The sequence below is a fragment of the Phoenix dactylifera genome, chromosome 3, assembly GCF_051530095.1.
Source record: "Phoenix dactylifera cultivar Ajwa chromosome 3, Ajwa_hap1_PhDact_Kaust_v1.1, whole genome shotgun sequence".
NCBI lineage: Eukaryota > Viridiplantae > Streptophyta > Magnoliopsida > Arecales > Arecaceae > Phoenix > Phoenix dactylifera.
In genome coordinates, this window is record NC_143192.1 from 26705885 (window position 1) to 26719907 (window position 14023).

At 35.8% G+C, this 14023-nt stretch overlaps 1 protein-coding gene across 1 annotated transcript in view; it reads right to left on the bottom strand.

The window, feature by feature from the left end:
- The window catches only part of LOC149768006 (uncharacterized), a 56505-nt gene that overhangs the window by 8114 nt on the left and 34368 nt on the right, over nt 1-14023 (bottom strand). The window lies entirely within an intron of this gene.

Consider the following 14023-nt stretch of genomic DNA (forward strand, 5'->3'; position numbering starts at 1 on the left):
TAGGAACGACTTCCTACACTAATCGATGTGACCATCTAGCAATGGTACCCGATGTCCAGATAGGCCGAATATATGCGAAGCAAATATTCTGGAATCCTGAACTATGGTTACTGTATAATTCAATCCCTTTGACTCCTAATGCCAGGATGACTTAGAGCTCACTGTCAACCCTATAATTAGTACATCCATTATGTGATTAACTTTAGATATCCCGTGACTCCTCACTGAGATTACCCTAGCCAAGGTGATGACCCAAAGATTGATTTAAAGATTGATTTTGATGATCACAAAATCTTGAAGTATAAATACTAACGTTTGTGTTGCAAGGAGAAAGATAGTTATTTTGCAAGGAATATAGCAAGTTGGAAGAACACAAGAAGGCCTCCAAAGCTCTCAAGAAAAGTTGGAAGAAAGCTACAATTTATTGACCCAAGTTTCAAGTTCAAAGGACTCAAGTTGGAAGAGCAAATTCAAAGGAAAATCCAAAAGAATAGTCCTCGAGTCGACTCCTGGATAGTACGAGTCGACTCCAGGGAGTAACAAGGCAGAAACACAGAGAAGCTATTTTGGACCCTGAGAGCCGAGTCGACTCCTGAGGAACTCGAGTCGACTCCGATGGTTGGCAGGTCGACTCCAAAGGAAGCTAGAGTCGACTCCCAGAGGAAAACAAGCAAAAAGTCAGAGAGCCAATTTCAGACACTGAGAGCCGAGTCGACTCCCGCAAAATCCGAGTCGACTCCGAGGCAGCGCAACCCCAAAGACAGAAGACGGCATTTTCGTCTCTGAGAGGCGAGTCGACTCCAAGACAGTTCAAGTCGACTCCAAGGCAGCGCGACCCCAAAAGACAGAAGACTGTTTTTTGGATACTGAGGGCCGAGTCGACTCCGAGACAGTTCGAGTCGACTCCGAGATAGCACGAGCCAAAAGACAGAAGCTCGGGAGTTCGGACTCTGAGCACCGAGTCGACTCCCAGAATTTTCGAGTCGACTCGAGTAAGCAAAGTTGAAAAATGCATCCATGGATTCCTTGGGATGAGCCGACTCCAAAAGTGCAAGGTCAGCTCCAGATTTTGGCGAGTCGACTCCGGGTTAAGTCGAGTCGACTCCCAGTCGAGAAGACCACTTTAATTCAAATCTGGAACAGTTGTCGAGCCGACTCCAGAAAAGCATGAGTCGACTCCTGCTACAGTCGAGTCGACTCCAGATCGCGCGAGTCGACTCCGATCCCAACGGAAACTTTGTCAGGAGTTGCAGACTGTGGACAACGGCTCTATTTTTGTCTCTAACGGCTAGATTTCTGGTTCCACGACATGTAAAGCTATAAAATCAAGAGGAGAGCTAGGGGAGACGGTATGGAAGTGGGAGAGAACATTTAGGAAAGAGATTTCAAAGAGATTACAAGGGAAATCTCCCATAAGCACAAAAGGAACATCCAAAGCGAAACAGAGAGAAGAAGAGCATCTAAGTGAATTCCAAAGCTTCCTCTCCATCCGTGTGCTGCCTCGGTGATCCTCTACTTCGTGCCAAATTAGAAGAGGGTCAAGTAAAGAAGAAGCCGAGCTCCTTCATCTTCAAAACTCGTTTAAGGGCTTCTCTTTACTCTATTTGTTTATATTGTTATATTTGCTTGTTTAAGAAGCTTTGATTTGTTTTAAACCTTTATTTTAATATCTTGTAACTTGATTCAATCAAGGGATTGAATCAAGGGGTTAAGGTTTGTTGGTGAGCCAAAGGGAAAAACCAACGGTGTTAGGTTGTGGTTGGTGAGCCTTTGGGAAAACCAACTGGGTTGATTGTGAACCCGAAAAACAATCGTTGTAAGATTGTGGTTGGTGAGCCTGTGGAAAAACCAACTGGGTTTGATTGTGAACCCGGAAAAACAATCGGTTGGTTCTAGTCGGTGAGCCTGTGAAAACCGACCGAGTTCGTTGTTATCTCGCAAAACAACAAGTTGGGTTGTGAGCTTGTAAAACAACCGGCTGTAATCTGTAGGATTATAGTGAAATTCCCAAGAGGTCTTGGAGAGTGGATGTAGGTGCTGGGGTGCACCGAACCACTATATGTTTGTTGTGTTTGTGATGCTTTTTGTCATTGTCTATCTTGTTCACTTACTTACCTAGATAAATTGCCTGCTTAACTCTTATCCGCGCATCCTTTAGTTGCAAGCATATTCATTTTACTTAATCAAGTCTCATTCGATAAATCAACCTATTGCTAAGTTGAAATTCCACTGTGCAACTATACAACTTAGCATAATTAATTGAAAAGTGTTAGAAGTAGCTTAAAAGTTTTAAAAGACCCAATTCACCCCCCCTCTTGGGTTGTATCTACTGGGCAACAAGTGGTATCAGAGCAGGTGCTCTAAGATTAATTATTGATCTCACGATCAAGAGCCAAAGATCATGACAACTCAAATAGATAGTTTTCTAGAAGAGGGACAATTAATTGATAGACCTCCACTACTTAATGGCTTAGACTACACATATTGGAAAGCACGCATGCGCATTTTTGTTCAATCACAAAACTATAAAATATGGAGTATCATTATAAATGACTCTCATACACTCTCTCAAGCTGTCAATGAAAAAGACTTAGCACAATTGAATGCTAATGCTATGAACATTCTATATTGTGTTATCCATGAATCTATATTTCATAAGATTTCTGCATGCTTATCTGCTAAGGAGATCCGGAATACTTTAGAAAATATTTATGATAAATCTCAGATTAGCTCACATGTGCTTCAATTACATACTAACAATGAGACTGCAGAAAAAGGTGTTGAATCTCCCACCTCAGTCGAGTCGACTCCAAGTATTTCAGAGTCGACTCCCAAGTTAGCCGAGTTGACTCCAATAAGGCCCGAGTCGACTCCGAGGCAGAACAGTTCAAAAAACAAAGAGTTCGGTGATGAAAACAAGGATCCATTTCCAAACACCGAAAGATTCAAAAGCTTCCTAAAGACAAAGAAGAAGAGGAAGCAAGAAGAAAGGAAGAAAGAGATAAAAAGCACGAAAGTCTTAACCAAGGAAGAGTCAAGCAAGAAATTGAAAGCTAGGAGCAACAATGATGATATTAGCTCCAAAGAACTACAAGAGGTAACTAACTTGTGCTTCATGGAACAAGAAGATAAGGTAAAATCTGAATCTACCTTTATACCAAATGATTTTCAAGAAGAATTCCCTTATGATGAATTATTAAATGCTTTTCATGATTTGTATGGTGAATGTAAAAAATTAGCTATAAAGAATAAAAATCTTAAGAAACTAAATCTGAAAATTTCAAAAGAAAGAAACTCTAGTGATGAAATACAAGATAAACTAAATTCTGAAAATAAAAGCTTAAGGTTAAATTTAGAACAATTGATTCAAAAAAATCAGAGTTTAATTAAAGAAAATCAAAACTTAAGTGAAGAAATTAACCAATCAAAATCTCTTATTAACAAATTCAATGTAAGTTCAGAAAGATTAAAAATAATGTTTGAAAGCCAATGTGTTGCTTATGATAAATCAAAATTTGGCTTGACTCCTTTACTTAATAATAAATCTCTAGAGAAAAAGGTTATCAATTCACCAAGCAAACCATTAAATAAGATAACTTATTTCAAATATGAAAAGAATGGGCATAACAACTTTACCTATCGTTCTAACATAATTAAATCAAGTGGTAAAGTTATTACAATTAAACAAATCTGGGTTCCAAAAGAAACCATATGTCCTAACTCTCAAGGACCCAAGCAAGCTTGGGTACCCAAAATGAAAATATGAGGATGTAGATGAAGGTGTGCCAAGATACCCATAAAATAAATAGAACTTTCATACAAATGGGTGCTCTAGACACACATTAAAGAGTGAAACTTAAAATACACTTATGCAAAGTAATTAAAAATAATAATAATGAATCAGTAACCCTTGCATCTCATCATTACTTTTGCTTTAGTATTTGATTAAAATATGAATTGCAAGTATTGATCAATTTTGTGATATAGAAAATACTTTTGAAAATATTATCAAATCACTTCATTTTATAGTATGATTTACTCACTATTGGATAAGTTGCTAAGAATAACTCTATGAATTCTCTATATGCTTGATTGAGAGTTTTTATCCATGGCATTATTGTTTATCGATCATAGATATGAAAATGTGCACTTGGTATGCCTTTGAATATATGCACTATGAATACCAAGATTAAAGAAACCATCTTTGGGATATAAAATCAACTCATGCTGGTATGTACTTAATCTCAAAAGACCTTGCCATTGGCTTACTTAGAGTATCTTCTGAAAGGTCAAAGTTTACTATGCATGTTAACTAAGGAAACAAACAAAAATCAATTTCTAAATCTAAAGTTGTTGTTTCCAACACTAAGTTTTCAAAAGCTTACATTGGTTTTGTTCTTGGCACTTAAATTGAAATATTTTCTGCATTGGCATAAACTCACAAAAAGGGATCAAATGAAAAAGGTTTGCAAACTATGAAAGTAAAGAAGTATCATGGCATAGTGTTGAAAACCAATTTTGTATTAAGTTGTGCACAGAGAATAATATTGAATGCAATTGTTTCTGCACCAAGAACACTATAAGTAAAATAGGATCAATAGAATCCTTGAAGAAATGAAGAAGGCAATGTTGTATGATAGTCATCTACTTAAATGATTTGTTAAAAGCTATCATCATTGCTTGTCATATATATGGTTTCTATTAGGTCTATTATTGATGAAAACTCCATTTGATCCTCTGAAAAATAGAAAATGGTCTATTGCATATCTTTCATATTTTTCAGTAGCTTATGATATGCTTGATATGGTCTTTTGAAAATAATGCCAAATCTGATAAAGATATTTCTATCCTTGGATATCATTCATCAAGCAATGCGTATAGAATATTCAATGAAAAGATTCTAGTTGAAGAAATATCAATTCAGTTTATTCTTTATGAGACTAATGATTTATTATCAAAATACTAAAATCAAATTATATATGTATATGGTTAATCTTTTACCTATAACAATCTGAAAACTTGTTAATGATCAGAACCAAATTGAGTTCTTCAGAAATGCACTTAATGAAGAAAAATTGATAACTACTAAACGACTAAATCAAGAAAAGATGAAATAGATCTTGATGAAATTCTTGCATGATTAGAAGTAAAGATCACCATTATCATTTGCTTGCTTATGAGCTTTATATTCTGTCAAATGAATGTGTAGAATACACTCCTATGTGGTTATTTCATTAAAAAAAAATATCTATGTAAAATAACCACCTTATTTGAAAACATTCATTACAAATATGATAAAGCAATTTGTGATTTGGAACAAGCATCAAAAGCATGATAGAATAATTATTTTATCATATACCTAATAGACCAGATTATGTGATCATTATGTGCCTTTGTGCAAGACTTCAATCTAACTCTAATGAATCATAATTTATTGATAACAAATGAATCATAATCTGAATTTTGATAGAAACAATTGTTTAACGCAATTTGATCAAAACTTAGCTAGCATGCCTTATTGATAATTATCTTAAGCAAATAGAATCTAAGCTAAATTGATGTTGAAAATAAGAAATTGATTTGATCTTGATAAATCTTTCTATTGTCTCACATGCTTGTCCTTGAACCTTCTTGGTTAATGAAACTATCTCTTAAGTTCAAGTGACATGTGTTTGCTTATATTTAGGCAATCTCTTGAGTAAAGTGACTCAACATTCAATTGTTGTCATATCTTATGATTGAGTCACCCAGTTAAGAAATATGCTCTATGAATATTTTGTATCTTGAAGAAACTAATGACTTTCTTTCAAGAAAGAAAAGGAGTTTGTTAATAATGCAGGATCCTTGAGCAAGAAAATGAGAGATTTCTACTTGAAGGATATCTCCATGTAAGATACAATAAACATTCACATGCAAACAAGAGAGAGGACCTTCATCAGCCAAAAGTTCATACATAAGAAATCTAGTAGGTATTTAACTGAAGAATGTAGAATGAATTGGTAATTCTAGATACCTCTCTCATAAATTAATTGAGCAAAGTCAATAACTTAAATCTTATTATGGCATGATTAAGATATTTAATTATTAATTTTTGATATCATGTCTATATATATATATTGATTGACTTATACTTTTAGAAATTGTTTCATGGTTTGTCCAAACTAAAATATATCTTTGCCTATGTCATAACCATGAAATACACAAGTTTATGCTTAAAATTTTGATTTAAAATAACTTGTGAGAAATTATGAATCCATGAGCTTAATGAAAATGTTGTTTGCATGATATACATCTATATGATACATAAGATTATTTCTTTATTCTGCTCTTTCATGTAAATTACTTGAGAATAACAAAAAGAGAGAGAGATAAAGAAAAGAAAATGGATATTATTCAAGAGAAGGCAAGTACTCCAATCTTAAGCAAAAGCAAAAACAAGCATAATATATTCGGCACATTTGTGATACTTGTGTGAGCATTCTTTTGGAAGGGATAAAATTCGTAATTAATTACACTTAAATAGAGAGAGTTTCAAGTGAACATTTTAACCTTTCTATATTGCTCATCATAGGGATGGTGCCAATGGGGAGGCTAGTGGTAGTACCCGGCACTATTTGACCCAACTATTCGGTGTAGGGCATATTAGGGACGGCACAAGAGGGAGGCTAGTGGTAGTACCTCGTGCCCCTTTCCAACTCCACTGGATAGGGAGCAAATAGAGTATAGAGCATAAGAAAGTAAAAATGAAAGTATATAAGAAGAATCAAGTTTTTTTTTTAAATCACTTGAAAACACAATTTAAGGATGAAATCAATGCAAGATTATATTTAAATAGGGGGAGTTTATTTGAAAAGAATTGATTTTGATCCTTGACATGCTTGTTCTTATTATTTTAACGCATGACTTAACACATAATATATTTTGCATGTGGCATGATGTCTTGAATTATGGAGTCTCAATGTTTTGTAATGCTCCATGCTTGGATAATTTGATTGAATGTTTGGAATACTGCATAAAATTGTTTTTGGATATTATTGAAAAGAAATTTCAGATTTGTCGTTCACAATCATCTTTAAAAACTGAAAGTTGAATAAATTTGTAAAAAGGAGAAGAGAAAGATATTTCTATTTAGGCAAATGAATTGATCTTGATCTATCTTTCTACTTGCCTAACTTTGATACATAATATCCTAATACTTGTTAAAATATCCTCCATTTTGTATCAAAACTCAATAATAAATACAAATATTCTGAATATGCTCTTATATGTTTGAAATATGTGTTTTCAATCGTAATGATTTAAGATGAGCTACAATGTGGAAGATACATATCTCAAATTATGACTTTGAAAGCCTCTATTGAAAATCTTTATGAAATTCAGAATATGATTTTGTATAAACGCTTAAACTCAATATAATTTCTAAATAAAATCTTAATTTAAGAAAAACAGAATTAATTTTGATGCCTTGGTTGATTGCTCCGATACGCATCCGAAACATATCATTTCTTATCTTCAAAGTGTACTAATATTGGTCCAAGTGATTTGTCTTTCGATGATCTTGATTGCAAACAAAAATTTCTAAATATATGATTTTATTTTGATATTAAAAAGATTTATTATGTTTCATGTATACATTGCTGAAAAACTATGGTTAAGAAATTGAGTTCTATAAATATATATACCCCAATGATCATCTATATGTTTTTCTCTCCTACATTCTTAAAGACTTCCATCAGAATATATATATATAGTGAATGATCTTAAAGCTAGAAATATTTCAGCTCACTCAAATGATTCTAAAAGAAAGAAAATGTAAATGCTTTTGAAAGAAACTGAGCTTCAAATGAATCATTTTCTGATTAATATTTCTATACATTTTCTCTAAGATTAAGAGAAAGCATAACTTTATCTTGAAGGATTAGAAAGAGTAATTGCTACAAATTTTGAATAATACTAGATTACTCTACATTCTCGATATCATAGAATTTCAGTTTTATTCACGTTTATCACTAAAATCTGAAATTCAACAATAGAAAAGAATGATTAAAAAAGAATGCATCTTTTGAGGGGGAGCTTTAGATATTCAGTATCTTTTTATGGATTGATTTTAATGAACCTCCTTATATTGCAAGACTTGCTTTAATTATATAATGAGTTTATACCTTGAGATGAGTTCTATAAAGGTTGTCTTATCTCAAACATTGAGTCTTATGAAAATAAGCTGAAACTTATAGAAAATATATTTTTTTTTGAGATTGACAATTTTACTGAACATTATCTTCAAATTCTAAACTCTTAAATGGAATGATCAATTGAGGGGGAGAAAGAAAATCTCAGAAGGAGAGATCTTATGGAACTTAATCGCATAAATCTATAACTAAAGGAGAGAGAAAGCATACTAAATGAAAAGTGATCCTAATGCTCTCCAAAATGTATCATCTGAAATTTAAATATACAAATCTTTATGATACACCTTGAGGCTTGTTATTTGGTTAATATATCTTATGCATAAATCATGAACCAAATTGCAATTCAAACAGTTGATCTTAAGAGCCTCTAATTTAATAAAAAAGGGGGAGTATGATATGTTGAATTTGCTTGAGTATCTTTTAGAAAATCTATTTTGAAATTCACTAATGAGTCCTAATTGGCTTGCTCTTTAGAACTTCAAATTTTATGCCAATTCATATTTTTATGTATCAAATTGTGCTTATTTTCTAAAGAAATAAAAGAAAGTCTTTAAATGAGCTCTAAGATGTATCAAAAATTGCATATTTTGGTATTTGTGCCCCAATGTTCTTATTATCATAAAAGAACTTTGAAGTCATTAAGAATTAATGATCCAACATGATGATATGTTTTTCAAGTATATGAGTTTTGCACTTATACTCTGAAAATTAATTAAATTGCTCTCATGTTGATAAAATACTTAATATATTGGGCAAAAGATCTTAAATGAACGAGCTTTCATACTTATTATTGAAGAGAGGTTAGATTTCCATTCGTGCTTTCTTTGAATATCATTCGTGGTACTTCTTGAATTAACTTAAGAAAGATTCCATCTACACTTGAGTTGAAAACTATCCTTGGAATCACATTCGATGTGTTCTGCTCTGAAATTATCTTAATTGGCTCTGATCTATGCTCATTAATCTTATTCTAATATTATTGCCTTGAGTTATATGATTCATATCCTTGCAATAATTTGACATGCAAATCAGAGTACAATAAGAAAAAGAAATATTTGAGTAGTCTTATCTTTGTGCTTAATGTTTCACTATCTTTTTGATGTTGTCAAAAAGGGGGAGAAATACCTAACTATATTCTCATAATGCTTTATATTCTATATGTTCTGAATTGAATACAAACCAGCTTAAATTTAGATATGTTGATTATGTTAAGCTGATTAAATCTAAAGCATTATCATGAAGTATGTTTTAAATATATATGTTTTCTACTTCATGCAACTTAGCTATGCACTACTTTTAGAACACAATATATTTTATATTGCATATACTCCAAGTTTTGTCATCATCAAAAAGGGGGAGACTGATGACCCAAAGATTGATTTAAAGATTGATTTTGATGATCACAAAACCTTGAAGTATAAATACTAACGTTTGTGTTGCAAGGAGAAAGATAGTTATTTTGCAAGGAATATAGCAAGTTGGAAGAACACAAGAAGGCCTCCAAAGCTCTCAAGACAAGTTGGAAGAAAGCTACAATTTATTGACCCAAGTTTCAAGTTCAAAGGACTCAAGTTGGAAGAGCAAATTCAAAGGAAAATCCAAAAGAATAGTCCTCGAGTCGACTCCTGGATAGTACGAGTCGACTCCAGGGAGTAACAAGGCAGAAACACAGAGAAGCTATTTTGGACCCTGAGAGCCGAGTCGACTCCTGAGGAACTCGAGTCGACTCCGATGGTTGGCAGGTCGACTCCAAAGGAAGCTAGAGTCGACTCCCAGAGGAAAACAAGCAAAAAGTCAGAGAGCCAATTTCAGACACTGAGAGCCGAGTCGACTCCCGCAAAATCCGAGTCGACTCCGAGGCAGCGCAACCCCAAAGACAGAAGACGGCATTTTCGTCTCTGAGAGGCGAGTCGACTCCAAGACAGTTCGAGTCGACTCCAAGGCAGCGCGACCCCAAAAGACAGAAGACTGTTTTTTGGATACTGAGGGCCGAGTCGACTCTGAGACAGTTCGAGTCGACTCCGAGATAGCACGAGCCAAAAGACAGAAGCTCGGGAGTTCAGACTCTGAGCACCGAGTCGACTCCCAGAATTTTCGAGTTGACTCGAGTAAGCAAAGTTGAAAAATGCATCCATGGATTCCTTGGGATGAGCCGACTCCAAAAGTGCAAGGTCAGCTCCAGATTTTGGCGAGTCGACTCCGGGTTAAGTCGAGTCGACTCCCAGTCGAGAAGACCACTTTAATTCAAATCTGGAACAGTTGCCGAGCCGACTCCAGAAAAGCATGAGTCGACTCCTGCTACAGTCGAGTCGACTCCAGATCGCGCGAGTCGACTCCGATCCCAACGGAAACTTTGTCAGGAGTTGCAGACTGTGGACAACGGCTCTATTTTTGTCTCTAACGGCTAGATTTCTGGTTCCACGACATGTAAAGCTATAAAATCAAGAGGAGAGCTAGGGGAGACGGTATGGAAGTGGGAGAGAACATTTAGGAAAGAGATTTCAAAGAGATTACAAGGGAAATCTCCCATAAGCACAAAAGGGCCATCCAAAGTGAAACAGAGAGAAGAAGAGCATCCAAGTGAATTCCAAAGCTTCCTCTCCATCCGTGTGCTGCCTCGGTGATCCTCTACTTCGTGCCAAATCAGAAGAGGGTCAAGTAAAGAAGAAGCCGAGCTCCTTCATCTTCAAAACTCGTTTAAGGGCTTCTCTTTACTCTATTTGTTTATATTGTTATATTTGCTTGTTTAAGAAGCTTTGATTTATTTTAAACCTTTATTTTAATATCTTGTAACTTGATTCAATCAAGGGATTGAATCAAGGGGTTAAGGTTTGTTGGTGAGCCAAAGAGAAAAACCAACGGTGTTAGGTTGTGGTTGGTGAGCCTTTGGGAAAACCAACTGGGTTGATTGTGAACCCGAAAAACAATCGTTGTAAGATTGTGGTTGGTGAGCCTGTGGGAAAACCAACTGGGTTTGATTGTGAACCCAGAAAAACAATCGGTTGGTTCTAGTCGGTGAGCCTGTGAAAACCGACCGAGTTCGTTGTTATCTCGCAAAACAACAAGTTGGGTTGTGAGCTTGTAAAACAACCAGCTGTAATCTGTAGGATTATAGTGAAATTTCCAAGAGGTCTTGGGGAGTGGATGTAGGTGCTGGGGTGCACCGAACCACTATATGTTTGTTGTGTTTGTGATGCTTTTTGTCATTGTCTATCTTGTTCACTTACTTACCTAGATAAATTGCCTGCTTAACTCTTATCCGCGCATCCTTTAGTTGCAAGTATATTCAATTTACTTAATCAAGTCTCATTCGATAAATCAACCTATTGCTAAGTTTAAATTCCACTGTGCAACTATACAACTTAGCATAATTAATTGAAAAGTGTTAGAAGTAGCTTAAAAGTTTTAAAAGACCCAATTCACCCCCCCTCTTGGGTTGTATCTACTGGGCAACACAAGGTTTTGCTAAATTAATCACAAGACATTATCTCCTATTTCCAGGAGGGGTCAATTCCATCTCGACTCACAACTGACTATGCAAGTACTTGACTGCACCCAGTGACCTTCCGTCACTGAATTAGAAATTCAGGTAGTCCGGTACCAAAGTATAATGAGTTGCTTGCTAGTCACAGGTTGCGGTCTCAGGTCAGAGGGCCAAACTTATACCCATATCCACTCGGAACATCTCTTGACAGTATAGCGTTCCTTGATTGGTCACGTTCAGTGAAATGTACTCCTACACTTCACGTGTGTGGCATACCAGTGTCTCCACACTCCTTGGTTAAGAGGACAACCAACGTATATGTCACACAACGACCTAATCTCGATAATGCTGTCGTCCTTGTAACAATATATCATTTGGTCGCGAACTAGTTTAAGGACTCGAAGATAAATCCTCCTTTATCATTAATAAGTCCTAAGGACTTCATCATATAAGAGTTCATTTGAAGATGTAAAATGATGAATAATGCCAAAAAATACTTTATTGATTTGTCAATTCATTTAATCATCAACATGCTGACGATTGACATTTAGGATACAATTCCCAACAACTCCCACTTAGCCTAAAGCCAATCGGCATAGTATCTAATACCCATCTTCGACTTCCGTTCGTTGAACTCTTTGATGCCGAGGACTTTGGTAAATGGGTCAGCCAGATTTTCTTTTGTGTCAATCTTTCGAAGATCAATATCACCTCGTTCGACGATCTCTCGAACCAAATGGTAGCGACGTAGAATATGCTTGGTCCGCTGATGTGCTTTGGGTTCTCTTGCTTGAGCTATGGCTCCAGTATTGTCACAATATATAGACACTGGGCCATCAATGGAGGGTGTCACTCCAAGCTCGGTGATGAACTTTCGCAACCATACAGCTTCCTTGGCGGCATTAGATGCTGCGATATATTCTGCTTCACATGTAGAATCTGCCACTGTATGCTGCTTGGAGCTCTTCCAGCAGATCGCCCCATCCTTAAGAGTAAAGATATATCCCGACACGCTCTTGCTATCATCTTGATCTGACTGAAAACTTGAATCGGTATATCCCTCAAGTTTTAAGTCAGAATGATTTTTACAACCTTCTAGTGGTTGCTACCTGGATCAGACTGGTATCTGCTCACTACTCCTAGTGAGTATGCCACGTCTGGTCTAGTACATGTCATGGCATACATTATAGATCCCACTGTCGAAGCATATGGAATTCTATCCATACTCTCTCTTTCTTGAGGGGTTGTCGGACAATCCCTTTTAGAGAGATTAATTCCATGGCCCATCGAAAGATAGCCTTACTTAGAATTAATCATACTGAACCTCTTCAGTATAGTATCAATGTATGTGGATTGGGATAATCCAAGCAATCTTCTAGATCTATCTCTATAGATCTTCATCCCTAGGATGTAAGATGCTTCTCCCAAATCCTTCATGTCAAATTGAGATGATAGCCAAACCTTTATTCCTTGTAATGCAGGAATGTCATTCCCGATTAAAAGAATGTCATCCACATACAAAACAAGAAATATGATAACTAAACCATTTGCCCATTTATAAATGCAAGGTTTCTCTTCATTCTTAATGAAGCCATATGATTTGATCACCTTATCAAATCGTATGTTCCAACTCCGTGAAGCTTGCTTTAATCCATAAATGGATTTTTAAAGCTTGCACACCTTAGACTCATCTGCAGATATAAAACCTTCATGTTGCATCATATACACCTCCTCTTCTAAATCTCCATTTAGAAAAGCGGTTTTAACATCCATCTGCCAGATCTCATAGTCTAAATGTGCTGCTATCGCAAGCACAATCCGAATGGACTTGAGCATTGCCACAGAAGAAAATGTCTCGTCATAGTCAATACCATAACGTTGACGATAACCCTTGGCAACCAGACGGGCTTTATAGATCTCTACCTTTTCATTTGCGCCCCGTTTCCTTTTGAATATCCACTTACATCCTATGGGTTTAATTCCTTCGGGTGGGTCAACTAATGTCCAAACATCATTAACCTTCATGGATTCCATTTCGGATTGCATGGCTCCAAGCCATTTATCAGAGTCATACCTCTGCATTGCATCCATATGTGTGATCGAATCCTCATCGTTTTCATCAAGTTCGATAGGATCCCCATCCCGGACCAAGAAACCGTAGTATCTGTCCGGCTGACGTGGTACTCTACCCGATCGCCTTAATGGTGCATCTAATATGGGTTCTGGATCTGATCTAATCAAATCCGACTCAACTGGTTCAGTAGATGGTGTCGGATCTTCTACATGTTGAACTTCTCTAAGCTCAACATTAGAGCTATTTGTTCCTTCACCAAGGAATTCTTTCTCTAAG